Raw genomic sequence first — 19,660 nt, 5'->3', positions numbered from 1 at the left:
GACAATCTCAAAATGGATAGGAAATTGCATCAGATTTTGTTACTCCTTTCATGGGAAGACAACTCCAGAAAACATCAGACCTCACTCCACAAGGGCTACAGCCACTACCACAGCTTTCTTACGAGGAGTGGCTACCAAAGACATTTTAGAGGCTGCTACTTGGAGCTCCGTGCATACATTTGCCAAGCATTATAATCTGCCTTTATACTCTAGATCCCGAGCAGGTTTTGCCACTGCTGTTTTGCAAGGGATCTTAACTACACCATAATCTTCTTAGTGCCTCCTCCCCCAGTTTGGCTATGGTATTCTACCCATTTGTTAGGACTGCAGATGCATCCTTGAAGGACATAGTACAGTTTTGTACCTACCATAAATGTAGATGTCAGAGAGGTATGCATCTGCAGTTAGGATTACCCACCCTCCTTCCCCTCTGTGGTACTCCTAGGGTATTTGCCCATCTTGTAGCTAGCTGGGGGAATCTATTATGGTGTATTTGTTTGTATATATGTACATACATGCTTATTTTTTGTTTGCTCTCTACTGTTTGGAACCATTTGCATTTATCCAAATTTAGCCTTCCTAGAGGGCACCTGGCATCTGGGGCAAGAAACACTGAGGAAAATGGCGTTGGCTGATGCCTTTATACCCAATTGACAGCCGCAGTGACGTCGGGTGAAGTGCGACATCAGCCGAGGCCAGACCCAGACTTTGGAATCCGGCCGACCGAAGGGCTGCCTGAGGCAGGACAACCCATTTGTTAGGACTGCAGATGCATACCTCTCGGACATCTACATTTATGGTAGGTACAAAACTGTACTTTCCTAAACCTGTTGTAGGTTCAACAGATATCTGCAAGACAATTCTTGCGGGTCCTGGGGCTAATGGCAGCCACCATTCTTATGCTGCCTTTGGCCAGAATACATATGCGTTAACTGCAGTGGTACTTGAAGAATGTGTGGTTCCAACACAATCGCCCTCTAGAGTTTAGATGACACTCTTGCCGTACCTCAAAGCAGAGCTAATGTGGTGGATTCAACAAGTACTAATGAACCCAGGCCTTCAACTTCAACCGCCCTATCCCAACCCAGCACATGCATACAGATGCAACAGATCTAGGTTGGGGGGGGCTACCATGAGGGGCTTAATGGTACAGGAGACCTGGCATCCTTCCCTCCAAAAGAAACATATCAATGTGAGGAAAATGACAGCAGTCCTTCTGACCCTGAAAGCCTTTCTCCCAAGCCTGCAACCAGCCCACCTTCAAATCTTCACAGACAATATCCGTCATGTGGTACCTCAACAAACAAGGAGGGACCAAGTCCAGGCCTGCATTAAATCAGCGAACACTTGAAAAAGCGAACGCTAATTTATCGACCTCTTGTAAGCTTACAATCCCGAACACTTAGAACAGCGATTTTTTTCCCAGGGGAAAAAAAATCGCTGTTCCAACAAAGGGAGATAAAAAAAACAAACTTTAAAACATTAAAGTGGGGGGGGAGAGGGTCGCCCCCCACCCCCTACATAAATATTCCAACTCTGAGATCGCACTACAGTGACGAAAATGGCAAAATAACAAAGGAGGCCAAGCAATTTCTTTCCCAGAGAAAGAATTAGTTTATATGCCGTTTCGTGCTTCCAAGTTCGATCAAGGCGCTTTCAAAATAATGCGTCTTCAGTCATACAGTATGGAACCCCAAGTCCTACCTCCATTGCCAGATAACGATCCAAATTTGAGACCTTGTCTCCAGAAACAACTTATCCCTGCAGGTAACGTACATTCCTTCCCAGGACAACTACCAAGCAGTTAATCTCAGCAGAACATCCTCTCTACAGCACGAGTGAATGCTGAACAGGGACATTTTTCTAAACATTGTCCACCGGTGGGGCACAGCTCAGGTAGATTTGTTTGCTTCCCCCAGAACCGACAATTGAAGAAATTCTGCGCCAAGGATCACACTCCACTTGCCTGGAAGGGTAAATGCCTTCAGCATTCCATGGAAAGGGCGGTTTCTATATGCATTTCCATCCTTCCCTGTCATTAAAAATTTCTCCTGAAGATCAGGAAGGACAACCCCAAAATTTTGCTGGTCACTATTGGCCAAGGCGCACTGGATGTCCTTCTATTCCTATGTTGCAGTATTTTAGGTGTGGGATTTCGTGCCCTCAGGCGACTCGTACATCGGCTTCTATACAAAAGCTTCATCTTGGCTGTTGCAGTGTGTGTGGGACGTCACGTAGGGCCGAAAACCGGGGGCCTTAAATGTGACATCTTCACGCACAATCCTCAGAACCTTTCAGCCACAGATGACATTCGCATTGTGCGATCGCCTCTCCACAGACTTCACATCTTAAAGATAAGTAACCCATTGGGTTTCCAATTTTTTTATTTTTGACGATTGTTCTTGATAACGCTTGGTTGTTGTAGCCTGTAGCTGATGCCAGGGAAAAAGGGAAAGTGCCAAAGCGGGCGCCAGATACCCCATAAAGATGCCCATGACAGGTGTGTTTTCTTGCCTAGGCCGGGATCATGATCACTCCTCCTGCGCTGTTTGTCAGTCGTTTGTGCCTAAGACATTGCACGGCCGTCTAGCCGCATTAAACCTCTGCCTGGAAAGCCAACACCTTAAGCGGTTAGCCCTTAGGGTGGATCCTGCATCGGAGGCCGCACCTAAACCTTCATGCAAGAAGGCCAAGGTTCCTAGGCCGCCTTCGCCTGCCGCTCCGCTTTCCGACACACCGCCAACTTGCTGATCTAGGGGTTGAGGCACGCTTTGAGGATACGACTGCAGCGGCATCCCTCAAAGAAGCCGTTTCGCAGCCGACGACCGACACATCCTCTGAGCTTATCCAGACCTTGACAGCCTTCAATGTCGAGGGGGAACCAGTTTCCATGGTACTTCCAGCAGGGATCCAGACTTTGGATGTGTTACTGCCCAAACCTGACGTCAGGCCACTCTCTACTTCCTCCCCGACCAAAAAGAAGCAGAAAACTAAACATACTTCCACCTCTTCAGAAATCACACCAGATTGGCAGGCCTTCACTTCTCTCGTGCAGGCCTTTATGGCCCTCAGGCCTTCGGCCTCAGCCACTTCCATCCTGCCTCTTACGAGCCCTAGGCCTATCGCTGCTTCTTCCCTCCCATCCACGACCCCTCAAGTCTCTTCCTTCTCATTCTCAGAAGAGTCCATTTCTTATGATTCCCAGATTGCCTCCCCCCAGGAATATTACTCCTCCTGATGAGGAATCTGTGGAGGGGGGATTCCCCCTGAGGACATTACTTTTGGTGAGACAATCACCAAGATGGATTACTTTAAACAGGATAAGGTCCCAAATGACTGACACCCAAAAAAGGAACTTTGAGCTGCTGCAAGTGGAATCCACCTCCCCTTCAGCAGTACCTCATGTTCTGCCTGCTTACTTGGATGCCTTCAACACTGCTTCTAAGGCCCCTGACACCCAGCCACCGACTTCTAAGCATCCTGACCACTTCTGTAAAGTACCAGAGGACCAAAAATTCCTGCTTAAACCACTCTTGGCAGACCCAGCTGTTGCCACCACTGCAGATAAGCAATCTAGACTGCTGCCCTCTGCCTCCCTACTACCCACTGACCAGGACAAGCAAGTACATGGATAGAATGGGCAAGAAGATATACACTTCAACTTTGGCTTTCAGAGCCATAAATTATCAGATCCACATGACAAAGTATGCATTAGACTTTGTCTCTCAAGCCTCCTCCATGCTAGCATCCTTGCCTGACAGTCCCATCAAGACGGACATTTCATCCAAACTTTTCTTGGCCCAACAGGTAGTCAGGCACTCCATCAGATGCAGCTACGATGCTGCAGAAGCATCCACCAGGTCTGTAGCATCTGCTTCAGCCCTCAGGAGGTACTCGTGGCTAAAACTCCAGAACCTCCCTGAGGATTTCAAGTCTAAGATCCTGGATGCCCCTCTGGGCCACAGTATGCTTTTCAGCAAAGATCTGCTGACCTTTTTAAAAATCTGCAAGAAAAAAGCAAAGAACTCCAAGACATTAAGCACCTGCTGGTGTCACCCATCCCAAAGTATTATAGGAACTGCCCTGCTAAGGCCACCTTTGTGAGACGTAATCCTCAGCCCTCCACCTCCTTTTCCAGGTCCAGGAGAAGGGCTCGAAGACCTACCAACTCCTGATCCTCTGCTCCATCTCATCAACCCAGACAGCCCTTTCAGGATGGAGGAGGACCCAGTAATGTGCGACTACCTTGCCCACCTTCCCCTGTTAGCCTGCCTTTCCCACCATCTTCCTCTTTGGCAGTCCATCACTTCACACCAGTGGGTCTTGAACATTATCCAAAAAGGGTGCTTCCTATCCTGGAAAGAGAAGCCACCCAGAAGAGGCATTCCTCTCCTTCCAAAAACCCAGGCCCATCTCATGCCACAAGTTCTGGCAGATCTTTTAAAACTAGGCACCATAGAATCTGTCTCTCCAGGACAGGAAGGAAAGGGTTTTACTCCCATCTCTTCCTGGTCCCCAAAAAAGATGGTCCCTGGAGACCCATCGTTGACCTGCCCTTTCTAAACCTCCATCTTCAGGTACCATCTTTCAAAATGCGCTCTCTCCCCACCCTGCTGCCTCTCATTCCAACCAAGGCAATCATGGCCACCCTGGAACTAAAGGAGGCTTACCTATACATACCCATCAGGAATTCCCACAGACAATTCCTGTCTTTCTATGGACCTGCCTCTCATTTCCAATTTACTGTCTTTCCCTTTGGTTTATCCACAGTGCCCCCCCCCCCCGAGTCTTTATAAAGTGCCTAGCCCCAGCCATTGCCTTCTGCAGAACTCCGGGTATACAGATTTACCCTCATCTGGACAACATCCTGATACTGGCAGAGTCCAGGGATGCTCTGTCGAAGTATCTACATTTCACCATGTCCCTTCTGCAGAAGCTAGGATTCACCATCAACCTCCCCATGCCCGTTCTGATCCCAAGCCAGGACTAGATTTTTCTAGGCTGCAGAATCAGAACAGACACGAAAGCCTTTCTCCCACAGGACTAGGTACTTTCTTTGACTTCCCACTTCCAGGAAGCTCTGCTATCCCTAAAGGTGACGGCAAGGCAATTTCTTCATCTCCTGGATTTAATGGCAGCGACCATCCCCATGCTGCCACTGGCAAGAATGCACATGCACAGGTTACAGTGATTCCTAAAGAACACCTGGTCCCAACACCTTCATCCCCTAGAGCAGGCCTTCCCACTCCTTCCCTGTCTGAAAACAAAAATCAGCTGGTGGATCCAGCAAGTGCAACTGAACCCTGGGCTTCCCACTACAAACCCCCACGCTAACCCAAGTAATAGATACAGATGCCTCAGATTCAGGTTAGGGAGCAACTCTGGCCTCTTACAGGATGCACAAAAACTTGACATCCCAGTCTTCAGGTCAAACACATCAATATCAGTGAAATGACAGCAGTCTTAGCTATAAAGACCTTCACCCCCCCCCTTCTGGTTCCAGGGATGCTCCAGATTGTCACCGACAACACCACGGTGATGTGGTACCTCAACAAGCAGGGAGGAACAAAGGCTTATCAGCTGTGCAGATTATCCCTGCTGATATGGGATTTAGCCTCTCGTCTCAACTTAGTCATGCAGGTGGCCTACATCCCCTCACAGGACAACCACCAAGCAGATCTCTTGAGCAGGACCTCCTCGCCTAAGCACTAATGGATGCTGAACAGGGAGGTGGTCTTAGACATAGTCCACCGGTGGGGTGCTCCACAAATAGACCTGTTTGCCTCCCCCCAGAACAGGCAACTGCTGAACTTCTGCCCAAAGACCCACTGCCCTCTAGCATGGAGAGTGGACGCTTTCAGCTTCTCTTGGGAGGGGAAGTTCCTTTATGCCCCCCCCCCCATTCCCACTGATTCAGAAAGTCCTGAAAATTCAGAAGGATGAACCAAAAATCTTGTTAGTGACTCCCTACTGACCAAGGCAGCACTGGTTCCCCCTATTTTACAAACTAGCCAAGGGCAATCACTTCAAGTTACCTTACAAGGTGGACCTACTGACACAAGACAAAGGAACTCTCCTACACCCACACTTGTAGATGTTCTCTGACTCTAGGGGTGATAAACTTTTGATCCCTTTCAGACATCATTACTCAGAAGACGTGCTTTCAGTCCTAAGGGAGGCAAGGAAATCTACCACCAGAAAATCTTACCTGACTAAGTGGGAAAGATTTGCAAAATGGTGTCTGCACAAGGGAAGGGACCCTAGCTCCGCAAAGGTCCCCCTGGTTATAAGCTATCTGTGTCAATTGATAGAGTGGGCGTTGTTGTTCTGTAAAAGTACACCTCTCTGCCATACCAGCCTGCCTGTCCCTGGAAACCCCCCCCCCTTGCTTTCCAGACTCGACGTAAAGCTCTTTATAGGGGTCTTGCACATGAGACCACCTAGGAAACCTATCCCCCTGCCTTGGGACCTTAACTACACCTTAGAGAAATTAACCCAGCATCCCTTTGAACCGGCTGGGCCTTCTTCCTGGCAGATGTGCACATGGAAGATGGTCCTGCTGGTGGCTATCATGTCAGCCAGAAGTGTCAGAATTTCAGGCCTTAATGGCCTGTTCCCCCTACACCGTCTTCCACAAAGACAGGGTGTCCCTGCGAACCAACCCCTCCTTTATGCTTAAGGTGGTCAATGACCTCTCTCTTAACCAGTCCATTCCTCTACCCACCTTCTTCCCCTCACCCACTAACGAAGGTGAGAGGATACTGCACTCCCTGGACGTGCACAAAACTTAGGTTTTACCTGGGCAAGACCAAGACCATCAGAGCCCTGGGCAGGGCAGTCTCCCAAGCAAACCATCACATGCTGGATCAGGAAAGCTATTTGCTTCTGCTACTCCCACCATGGAAAGTAATCCCCAGGGGGAATGAAGGCCCATTCCACTACAGCTGTTGCCACCTCAAGGGCCTTCATGAAGGGCCTAGACACAGCATCCATTTTGGAAGCAGCCACTTCGGCCACTATCCACACCTTCACCAAGCATTGCAAACTGAACCAAGTTTCCAGAGCTAGGACAGTATTCATCAGGGCAGTACTGCAGGGTCTTGTAGAACCCTCTTCATCTACCACCACCCTCTCATCCGTGTCAGCTGTGGCACTGTCTCACACTAAGAATGTTCATAGTTTTTCACTGTTGCAGTCATTACTCTTGGGTTGTCCTGCTGGCAGGCTACCATCAGTCTGCCAGAATTCAAAAGTCTAGGTCCGGCGTTGGTTGCTGTCGCCTCTTCCTGACGTCAGTGCGCCAGGGGTATAAAAGATGCAGCCGACGCCATTTTCTTCAGTCTTTATTGCCGCGCAGTGCCCGAAGCAAAAGCAGTGCGCAAGTGCCAGTCTGCCGACTACTGAGATATTCAAATCCGAATTTCAGAACCAAAGTCTTCATTAAAGCCAAGTACCCCGTTGAGGAAACTTGTTTTCTTGCTCCAGACCGATGTCAGAAAAAGTTAGGAATTGTATTTCTTGTGGGAAGCAAATACCTCATAAGGATTTTCACTCTTACTGTATTCCTTGCCTAGGCCCTGATCACAATGTTGCTAGCTGTCGGTTTTGTGCTAGATTTAACCAGCACACTATTAAGCGTCTGTTCGATTTTGCTTTTCATTACTTTGGCCAAAGATTTATTTATATAATGCCGTCGGACCAGCCGACAACTGGAGTTTAAAATTCAAGGAAAAGGATAGGCATCCGAGGTCCAAAACCGACGATGAGGCCTCTGCTAGGCCAGTCGCCGGTTCTCAGTGAGGCGCTTTCGCAGCCCCTGGCGCCCGCTACCTCAGAGCCACAGGCTGCTTCTGACCCCCACGTGGAGCCGACTGGGCCTCTGGAAACTCAAGGTATTGGACACTCAGAAATCAATCCCTCAGATGGGTCCGGAGCCGCTGAGCAGGCATCGACTTCAGAGGGTGTCTTCAGACCTACACAACTATATGTTAAGCCATCCTCAGCTTCAAAGACTAAAGCAGCTCTAAAGACAAAGAAACAAGTACAGCATTCTCCTATTCAGACTTCCATGCCTAAAAAACAGATGCTCAAAATGGCCGAAGACCTAATTACTTTGATCAGGGGCTCCCATCCCCCTCCTGATAAGAGGCCTAGGCAAGAGACAGAGTATGATTCTTCTGATCACGTATCTATTTCCTCTGATTCCTCTTCTGAACAGGATTACTCCATGCTTCCCTATGAGGATTCTGATGCTGAAGAATCCATTCCTTCAGCCTCTCCTTCTGAGGACTATTCTTTTGAGGAAACACTGCATACTATGAGGGAGCATTTCCACTGGGAGAGCCAAGATTATTCTGAGTCTAAGAAAAGGCTCAGAGACTTCCTGCTTCTTCCTCAGCACAGACCCCTTGCTATTCCACCTGTTCTAGACATTGTAGATGTATTTTCAGAGTCCGGCCTGTCCCCTGACTCTTTACCCCCTGTACCTGCTAAGCCAGACAGATACTACAGGGTCCCGGATTCTCATAAATTCCTATGTAAAAACCCTGCTGCTGACCCAGAAACTATATCTCAGGGTCCCAGAGGGAGGGGTCAAAGCTTCCACTGCAAATGACCCTGTCCCCCTGATTGGGATTCTAGGGCTCTAGACAGATGGGGGAAAAGTGTACACTTCTGCTACCCTGGTTGTAAGGGCTTTAAATTGTCAGTTTCATATGCTTAAATATCAGCAATATTTAATGTCACTCCTTAAACAGAAATTGTTGACAAATACTGAATGTTCAGAGAACAAGGAATTGCAGGATTTATTGCATGCAGCTGACCGTGGGAAAGCATACTTTGCAATGTGGTTATGATTCCCTGGAGGCCTCTTGCAGGGCCGCTGTTACAGGTTCTGTTATTAGAAGGCATGCTTGGTTAAAGGAACAGAATCTGCCTGAACATATTAAAGCAAAATTGTTAGATGCACCATTACAGCATGATACTTTGTTTGGTACTAAAGCAGAAGAGGTGTTGAAAAAATGAAGGATAAAGCAAAATCCATGCAGACAGTCAAGGATTTCTTATAGGTACAGCCACCCAGGTTTAGCAGGAACTGGCCTTCTAAAAATTGGTCCTTTCCAGTGTCAGGCCACAAAGAGGCAGATGCAGGCTCCCCCAGAGGCAGATCTCAGCCCCAAGCCTCATACAGGCCTAAACAGTGGGGTGCTCCTACCTTCAAAAGCAGAGAAGACAAATCACAGCCTTACAGGAAACAGTCCCAATGACTTTCCTCTACCAGATCCAAGCACTTTTCTTTTGGCAGCCCCCTTAGGGGGAAAACTAGCACTTTTTTCACCAAATTGGCAAATGGTTACCCAAGACAAATGGGTCCTGAACATAGTGTCCCAAGACTACAGGTTCCTTTTTCACATTCTACCAATGTCAAAAGGTATGCCAGACCTGCCACACAATCAGTGGGCAGAGGCACAAAAACAAATTACAGCCCTCATGGACATGAGAGCCATTCAGCAAGAGCAGGGGCAAGGATTTTACTCCAGACTTTTCCTAGTACCCAGAAAGGACAAAACCTGGAGACCAATACTGGACCTGTCTATACTAAATACGTTTCTGGAAGTTCCAAAATTCATGATGTTGACACTACAGCAGCTACTGCCCATGCTGGACAAAGAAGGCTTGGCTCGTAACTTTGGACCTAAAAAGAGGCATACCTGCATGTCCCAATCAGACAATCTTGCAGAAGATACCTCAGATTCATAGCTGGCTCAATGCATTACCAATTCTCTGCACTGCCCTTTGGATTATCTACTGCGCCCAGGGTCTTCACAAAATGCCTGGCACCAGTAATTGCGTTTTGCAGACAAAAAGGAATTCACATATATCTCTACTTGGACGACTGCCTAATTCAAGCAGAGAAAAAAGACATTCTTCTAAAACATCTGGCGTTTGTAAAAAGATTACTAATTGGCCTAGGGTACACAGTAAACGAAAAGAAATGAATATTAGTGCCCTCTCAAGAGATAATATTCCTGGGTGCAAGCTTAAATACAACTGCCCAGATGGCTTATCTCACGCCAGACAAACAAAAGCATCTGACTACTTACTTCAAGAAATTGGCAACAAAAACCCACTTACCTGCTAGGAAAATCCTGCAGGCCTTGGGTTTCATGGCATCCTGCATTCTAATTATTCCATATGCCAGACTGCATATGAGGAAACTACAATGGTATCTGAAGTGTTTGGACTCAGCATTGCCACAGCCTGGAGACAGTAATTGCACTCATTCCCTGCCTGCAACAGGAGTTTCGATGGTGGGCAGAAGCCTGTCACCACAACAAGGGTCTGCCATTCAGTCTACCCACAGCCAGACAGACACTGACAACGGATGCATCAGATTATGCCTGGGGGGCCCATATGGCAGGAAAAATGTATTCAGGGCACATGGCCTGTAAACCAGATGCATCTTCACATCAATCAAAGAGAGATGCTAGCTGTTCAAAATGCCCTGACAGCTTTCAAGGACCTGCTTCATCCAGGACAGTTACTGAAAAGACAGACATTACGGTCGTGTGGTACATAAACAAGCAGGGAGATACACATTCCTACCCCCCTCTGCAGACAAGCAATGACCTTATGGGACACAGCATTGGCTTTTCAAGTTCACCTGCAAGCACAATTTCTCCCAGGAAAAACAAATACTCTGGCAGACGAACTAAGCAGAAACCTCATGGATCCCCACGAATGGAAACTGGATCCACAAGTCTTCAGCATGATAATAAGGAAATGGGGATGCCCAGACATAGATCTATTTGCCTCCCCTCACAACTGCCAATTGCAGAGATTTTGCACAAGGACTTATCACGAGCAAGCATGGAAAGTGGATGCCCTATCCTTCAGCTGGAAAAAGTATATGCCTTTCCTCCACTGCCTCTCCTTCCCAGGGTACTCCTAGAGGTCAGACAAGAGAAGACAAAAATGATACTGATTGCACCAGACTGGCCATGCCAGCACTGGTACCCAATCCTGAAGAGCTTGTCTCAAGGTCCAGCATGGATATTGCCTCAAAGTTCTCACTTGCTGACCCCCAAAACAATCAGAGCCTGCACAGCCAACTCAGGACCTTAAATCTGGCAGCATGGCAGATAATGTTGCCATTCAGAACACTCCTCTTTCAAAAGCTGTGTCAAAGGAAAAAACTTCAAAAAGATCAATACACGGCAGGTTCAGGTTAAGGCACTTTAATTCTTGCAGCAAGGAGACAAAAACATGCTAATAGTTTGTCTAACTAGAATCAGGAAGTGAAGCCATTCTTATAAATTTCTTACAAGACATTGCATACTAAGCTGACGTAATAAATCACAAGTTCTTACAATATTTCATAGGAGCTGTTTGTCCATGATTTTCTGCTGACACTGTCAAGTTTATGAAAAAACTTCCTAAGAAAAACAACGTGGCTTTGGAGACCACCAGTTGGATACAACTTCTCACTATGTGATGTTACCATTCAAGGTACTATGGCTAATTCGAGCACAAAGCAAGTACAGATTATAGTTAATTTCTTCAAGCAGTCTTTGTTCAACTGTATCTATCTTTTTCTGCAGCTGTACATGTTCTCATAACATGAACAGAGCGGATTGTTCAAGTTCAGTAACGTTATAGAAAACAGTATTGTTCTATTCATTATTTTCCTGACCTAGCAGATAATCACCTGCTTCTCAGTAAATTTCCAAAAGGCATAAACATGAATTTTGCTGTGCTAGCAAATATTAGGTCAGAGAGCATCTTGCAGTTTCATACAAAACTAAGCTGTACATAAAATAGAATGAAATGTGTTTAACCCTTTTAGCTTCTAAGGAGCACTAAATATATACATTAATACATACTTTTCTGACATCCCCCCCCCCCTGTTAATACCTTTTATTCTTTTTTCAAAAGCATAAACCGTTTGCTTCTTCTAACCTCTTCCGTTCAGAATTTGCAGTTGAGAGTCATTCAGTTTAAACGTATGAAAGTGTTTCATTTTTCAACAGTTCTTCCAATTTGGTACTTTGATACAAAGTCTCAGAAACTGACATGTCTATAAAATCTTTAATTAATCTTTTCATGCAGTGAATACCATAACAAACACACACTCCTGATAGGAGTAATCCCACACAAATGGCAATCAGGATGTTCATTAGGATGGTACCCCACCCCCCAAACAAATTCTGGAAAAAATCCGTCAGTGGGTTTGGGCCTGGTTTGGTCATGGCCGACACTTGCTGAATTACCTCAAGGTGGTTGTCTATCTCATGCTGGTTGTCAGGAGTATATGAACAGCACTCCTCTTTTATTAAAGCGCAAGTACCGCCTTTCGCCGCTAGGGTGAAGTCGAGAACCATGCGGTTTTGAGGCACCACAGTTTCATACGTTCAGTTCATCAGTTACTAATTCGAGAGCAGAAAAAGTTGCATTGCTCATTACTTTGAGAAGTTTGGACCGTTTTCTCAGCTCCCAAATCGATTTTACTGAGCCATGTGCAGGGGGTGTACCTGCCCACGATATAATAGTGTCACTCAAGTCCATGTGTGTCGGTTTCTTTGTTTTTTACGGAGTTATGGTTTCTCCAGCCTGCTTCGATTCGTCCCACTGGATTCTCAGGTTTCTTGATTGGATTTCCAGGTTTCTTGGTGACTTCTCTGACATTTCGAATTCTTCCCTGAGGCAAAACTGCATTGTGTTGTATGGCCGGAACCAGGTAACCCAAAAAACTGCCGGACCAATTCTCAGGTAACCATTTGTATGCTTTTTTCCCCACACACAAAATAACAATCCTCTACTTCAGTATTAATGTATACTTGCCCTGCATGAAACATTTTTCTATCGATAGATAGTTGCTTAAATAGAACAGGATTATGTTGTACTTCATTAACTGTTTTGTGCATTGATTCAAGAAATGAGTCATAGTTTGTATCACAAATAGAACCTGCATTATTAGCTTTGGTATAACATTTGTAAGGAACAGTCACATTACAATTGCTCCAACCCACCTGAACAGTATCATTTTTGTAAAAACACACAATTCCCTTTTGTGTAACAGGCAGGTACAGTGCTATTTTGTCTTGTGATTTTACAGTCGTAGTATCAAAAATCAAATTTTCCCAGGTCTCATTGACCCCTAGGGGGACAGCAGTCGTCAATAATTCCCTGTATGCTGTTGGTATAGCTGTACAAACCCAACAATTTGAAACATTAAAAGTCTCAGCATACACATGTTTGATCGCTTGGTAAGTGTTAGTTTGGATGCCAGTCTATGAATAATGCATCACGTTTATTCAGTTCAGCTCGTGTGGCTGGAAAAAGGAAAGGCCACAGCAAAAAGATTATTATCAGTATAGTTAACAGAATGATCATGCAATACTTCTGAGGTTGTTCTGCATTCCTATTTGCTCCATATCTGGTCATTTTGTTCTTGTTGTGTAACAGTAACACGTTTTTTGTCCAGTTCAAAGTTTTTAACCAGTTTACAGTGTCAAATGAATCCAGGATGCTCGCTCTGCGATCTTGACTGCAGTGGGTGTTGACAGTAGCACTTGGTATGGCCCTTCCCACTTCGGTGAAGTCCAATTGTTTTACTTTACGGTTTTCATCCAGACCCACGTGCCTGGGACTACTGCTGCTTTCCGATGGTCTGGTTTGTTCTTTATCTGAAACAGAATTTAACTGCAAAAGTTGTTTATTACTTCGAAGTCGTCTCGTATATTCTGCGAGTGAACTGTCGGCCTCCTGGTCTGCAGGCATGAGTGGTTTCCACTAAGGTATATAATATGCCCTCCCAAATAATTTTTCAAAAGGAGTTAACCCCTTTGCATTTGGAACAGTTCTCATGCTCAACAGTGCCAGAGGCAGGCAGTACACCCAATTTTTGTGTCTCACTAATTAACTTCCTTAGTTTACTTTTCAAAACCCCCATTATGCCTCTCTACTACTCCTGCAGATTGTGGATGATATGCACAATGTTTTTTTCAAAGAAATTCCGAAATATCGGCTCAACTGTTGTATAGTTTGATTTACAAAGTGTGTGCCATTGTCACTGTAGATATTTTCCGGTATGCCAAATCTAGGAATAATTTCCCTAACAAGAATTTTTGCAACAGTAGCTGCATCTGGATTTTTGGTCGGAAAAGCTTCCACCCATTTGGAAAACATATCTGATGACAAGACAATACTTCTTATTTTCACATTTGTTCAGTTCTATGAAATCCATACAGATAGTGTGGAACGGGTACAGTGGTGCAGGGAAACTCCCTTACTTAGGCTTCAGTGCCCCTTGTGCATGATGCTTATTACAAACATGACAGGCCGCACAAAAATATTTAGTGTAGTTTATAAATCCATATGTTGTGAACACTCGATTCACTAACTGTACCATCCCCCCTGTTGAGACATGGCACTGCCATGGCTCAACAAAGCTGCATTTCTAAACAAATTAGTCGGCAAAATCGGTTTTCCTTCTTTGGAGATGTACAGCCCCAGGTATTTAACCTGCTTTTTCCAAAGCTGCAACTTGTTCTTGTTTACTTTATGTCCTTGAGTGGCTAAAAAATGTAATAATGCTATGGTATCTTCTCTGCATTCTTGCTGGGTAGGGGCTGCCAGCAGGATGTCGTCTACTTAAAAGTAAAATCTGACTGCCTCTCTGTGGGGTAAATCCCGCCAAGTTGCTTGCCATCTCTTGTGAGAATATTGTTGGACTTTCACAATATCCTTGTGGTAGTCACGTGTATGTATACCTTTTCCCCTGAAATGTGAATGCAAACCAGTGTTGGCTGTCAGGCTGTATCGGTATCGAAAATAACGCATTGCTAATATCTACCACAGAAAAATACTTCTGTTGAGGCTTCAAATCATTCAATAGGGTGTGTGGATTTGGCACCTGTAGGTGCTGTAGGTATTACTGCGTCTTTTACAGCTTGTAAATCTTGGACCATACGCCATTCTCAGTTTGCTTTCCTGATGGGAAATAAGGGTGTGTTACATGGTGAATCGGGAGATTCTACCAGTACTCATTCCTTAAGTAAAGCTGCTATTATAGGTTTGATTCCTACTTCTGCATCTTTCCTTAAGGGATACTGTCTCTTCTGTGGTCTAAATGCTGATTTTGGCATGATAGTAACTGGTCCTGCTGTACGAATGAGTCCTACATCTGATTTCCCTGTTGACCAGAGAGTTTCTGGTATACTCCATAAGGCATTTTCTTCCTCTTCTAGTAAGAGTGCTAATCAGCTGTCCTTGCTAGACTGCAAGTGTACATCTGGGTGTGACTGTGTTATCCAGTTTAACTTCTGCATGTTAAGTTGTCTATCTCGCCTTCATTCTTGCTGGATGGGTTCGGAGCCGACCTCGGCTCCGACTCGGCCACTCTAAAGCTCGAGAGTTGGTTCCACCGGCTCGAGGCTCCCCTTATATCCCATAATGCTAGGCGAGAGTTACCTCAGATCTCGTTTGCCGCTACAGCTTCGAGGTTGGTTGTTCTACCGGTTCCTGGTGAGTTTAAGCTTTTTCTATTAAAAGTTACTCTTTTTACCCCTTTTTTAGTTTAATTATTCTCAAATTAGTGTAGTTCATTGAACTTTATCCCCGACCTAATTTTTTCCCGTTTTTGTTTAAAAGAACTTTTAGTTCTTCCCTTGGGCCTTAGGCCTTCCCTTCCCTAGGGAGTGTTTGTGTAGTTTAACTACTGTTTATTGTACTTTATTTTTTTAGTATTTTTACTAAAGTTGTTATTCTGACAGGGTATAACTGGTGTGTTTGAGTGTGTGTTTGTGTTCACCAGTTAGGCTATGTCAAAGAAGCAAAGGTCTCGGGATTCAAGAAGTGTGATGCGTGCTGTCAGAAAATGTCTCTGACAGACGCTCACACTTCTTGTGTCTATTGTCTGGGGTTTGCACCTGCAGGACTCCTGTGCTGTTTGCCATGGCTTCAGCCCCAGGGTCCTGCAGGAAAGAAAACAAGCTTATTCTGAGAGGCTTGTTGAAGCCTGAGGATTCCCTGTCTGTCTCAACAGGGAAGCCCTCCAAGGCATCGAGGTCTTCGGCTCCGGCTTCTGAGCCGAGACCTCAGGTTGTTCAACCTTTGTCTTTATCGGCTCCGGCTGGAGCCGATAAGACTCAGTCCACAGTTTCTGTGGCTTCCTCGCTCCGCCGGAGCCGAGGTTATCGAGGTACCCGTGTCGGCTCCGACAAGATCTTCGGAGCCGACAACCAGAAAGAGGTCTAGGTCACCTTCTCTTGGCTCCGTTCATTCGGCCCAGGATCTCGCCTGCTGTCTGAACGGAGCCAAAGGTCTCATTCCTCTAGGTCATCGAGGCTGTCCGATCATGACCTTCAGAGGGTGGTGAGTCGACTACTCAAGTCTGAGGCACTAGCCCAGATGCTTCAGAGCCCGACTCATCAGTCGGTGCCTGCCCCGTCCATCAACTCTTTCCTCCTTCGACTCTCTTGAGTTCGAGCCGGGTCGGTCGGAACCGAGACTGGTCACCTCGAGCCGAGACAATTGTCTTCGGCCCGCTGCCGGCTCCGCTTTCTTCCATGGAGGAATCTCGGCGCCGGACTTCCTCGTCGGCTCCGAGGGGTGAGTGGCATCGGACCCTTGTCCGACCCCCTCTCCCTCTCGGTGCAGCGCTGGTGAGTTCGGCTCCGACATCGGCCTCGAGCCATCACTGTCGGTGCCGAGGGGGTCCTTAGCTCCTCGGAGCGGGACCTCTGGCTCTGCCTGACAGGGGTGCTTTCGAGGTCATGCGGAGTGTGTTAGAGCCTGGCTCTACTCCACAGTCGGCAACGTCAGCCCCTCCCTCTATGCTGCCTCAGGGTAAATCGACTCACTCCCTCATCCCGGACCGCAGAGAGCCAACTCCTCAGGAGCTCCCTTTGGGGATTTCATCCTCTTCCGAGGCCTCTCCTGATTTGGCAGAAGAGCCCCCTCGGAAGAGGAAGTGCAAGAGGAAGCACATTGACTCACCTGAGTCTATCACGTCGGACACAGATCTGGATGATTCTGAGGGTTCCCCGTTCCCCTTCTGAAGATGTCTCATTTGCAGACATTCTGGAGATCCTTAAACAGAGGGGAAATTGGCCAGCCCTCAACCCTTCGGAGGACGAATCTGTCTATCTTGAGGCGTTTGGCTCTCGTCCTTCCACCTCCTGGGTGTCCCCCTTCGACCCCTCATGCAGGTGGTTGCTAAAGAGGCATGGACGGCTCCTGATTCAGTGGACCCCACTCCCAGGAGACCCTCCAAATTCATCACAGCTCCATCAGACAAGGAATTTTTATCAAAAGGAGTCTCTGTGGATGCTATGGTGGTAGCTGCCGCCACAAAGAAGGAACTGGCTGATCCTTCAGTGCCTGTCCATCCACCTAACAAGGAATCTAGGTCCATGGATAGGTACGGGAAGCGGATGTTCTCCTCAGCGACATTTACTATGCGTTCGCTGAATTACCTGTGCCATTTCACTCGCCTTCAAAGGGACTTGATCAAAGAAGCGAGTGAAATGCTGAAGGACCCTACAGCTGCGGGTTTCCAAGAGAAAATGAACACGCAGCTGGCTATCCTTAATTCTATTGCCAACTCCTCCATGCGCCTCCTATCTTATGCGGCCGATGGAGCGAGCAGAGCCGCAGGAACAGGGGTAGCCTTACGTAGGCACGCCTGGATGCGGCTATGCAATTTTGCGGAACCTTTCAAGACGTCTTTCACGAACTCCCCTTTTGATGGAACATCTCTTTTTGGTCCACAAGTGAAAGAAACCCTGACTAGGTGCGAGACTGATGGCAAGACCCTTTCTGCCGTCGGAGTCCGTTTTTCTACTCCTTCTAGGCCTTACCCCAAAGGCCAGAAGGGGAAAGATGTAATTCCGTAAACAATCCCAAGGGACTTCGCCTGACGACAGAGTCGGTTCCCCCAGAGGCAGAGGGGAACAACAATGGTAGACGCCGCCTAGAGGCAGAGAGGGTCCGAGAACCAGGGCAATCGAGAAACGTTCTCCGATAAGCCCTTTCAGCATCCCTGAGGTGTTGCCCGACTGCCCATCTTCGGAGGCAGTCGGGGAAGATTGTCACTGTACCCAGAAGCCTGGCTATCTTTGACACAAGACAAATGGGTACAGTCCATCATTCGAAGGTTATTCTATTCCCTTTCTTCGTTTTCCAAATCAGTCAAAAAAATCCCTTCCAGATGTCCCACCCGCTCAAAGGGATATAGCAGCTTTGGAAATTTCAAAACTGCTTGCAAAAAGAGCTATTCAGCCAGTGCCAGCAGACCAACTAGGATCCAGAATCTACTCAAGGTTCTTTTTAGTTCCAAAGAAAACAGGGGACTGGAGACCAATTTTGGATCTCAGTATCTTGAACAGATCGGTCAAGAAAACAAGATTTCGGATGGTCACGCTGCAATCCATTCTTCCCCTATTGGGAAAAGGAAACTGGATGTGCTCTATAGACCTTCAGGACGCGTACTATCACATAAAAATGAACAGACGCTCCAGAAGATTCCTCCGCTTCAGGCTGGGAACCAGTCATTTTCAATTCAGGGCCCTGCCCTTTGGTCTCACCACTGTCCCGGTGTTTACCAAATGCATGGCAGTGGTAGCTTCTCACCTGAGACGACAAGGATTCCAGGTGTTTCCATATTTGGACGACTGGCTCCTCACAGCTCCCACCAAGCATCTCCTTCTGATGGCCAGAGATTACACTTTTCGCCTGTCAAAACTGGGTATCTCAATAAATTGCGAAAAGTCTGTTTTGTCGCCTTGTCGCACTATTACCTACATAGGCAAATTTAGATACTGTAAACATGTCTGCAACACTAACGAACCAAAGGATATCAGACATTCAAAAATTGGTATCACTACTTCTCAACAACAACAGAGCCAAAGCCAGGTTAGTTCTAATGGTGTTGGAAATCATGGCAGCGCTCATACCCCTCCTTCCATTGGCCAGATACCACATGCGGATCCTTCAGTGGATGCTCTTTTCTCAATGGTCATACCAGGAACTTCCAATGTCTCTCACCATTATGATCACGCAAGCGTGCAAAAAGCATCTCATGTGGTGGATGTCTTCCCCCCAGCTCCTGTTGGGGAGACCATTTGTTCCACCTCCTCCGGTTGCTACTCTGACAACGGATGCCTCCCTGATCGGGTGGGGGCATTATCAGGGCAGGACAGTCCAGGGCACTTGGCAACCAAACGAATGCCACTTGCACATAAATGTTCTGGAGATGAGAGCAGTGCTTTTAGCGTTGCAAGCCCTTCAACACTCTCTTCCCTTGGGAACGATTGCAATCCAGACAGACAATATGTCTGTAGTGTGGTACATCAACAAACAAGGCGGAACCAGATCATACCCCTGTGTCGAGAAGCACTCAGACTGTGGCAATGGGCGATTTCTTCTCAGCGTTTCTGATAGCAACGCACATCCCCGGAAGTCCAATCACATTGCGGACAAGTTGAGCAGAGCTATTCTCATGCCTCACGAGTGGTCTCTGAAAGACTCTGTAGTGAGAGAGATTTTTCTCAAGTGGGGTCAGCCTTGCTGCGATCTTTTTGCTACTCCCCAAAACAGCAAGTGCAGAGAATACTTCACTCTATTCCCTTTACCAGGCCAATCCAGCAGGGAAGCGCTA

At 46.8% G+C, this 19,660-nt stretch overlaps 1 protein-coding gene across 1 annotated transcript in view; it reads left to right on the top strand.

Moving 5' to 3' along the window:
• Positions 1 to 19,660, top strand: part of OGT (O-linked N-acetylglucosamine (GlcNAc) transferase) — a 2,411,396-nt gene that overhangs the window by 1,875,058 nt on the left and 516,678 nt on the right. The gene's annotated exons all lie outside the window — the stretch shown is intronic.

Source organism: Protopterus annectens, chromosome 15.part0 (genome assembly GCF_019279795.1).
Source record: "Protopterus annectens isolate FY-2018-M chromosome 15.part0, PAN1.0, whole genome shotgun sequence".
NCBI classification, from domain to species: Eukaryota; Metazoa; Chordata; order Ceratodontiformes; family Protopteridae; genus Protopterus; species Protopterus annectens.
This window is presented reverse-complemented; position numbering and strand designations above follow the sequence as displayed.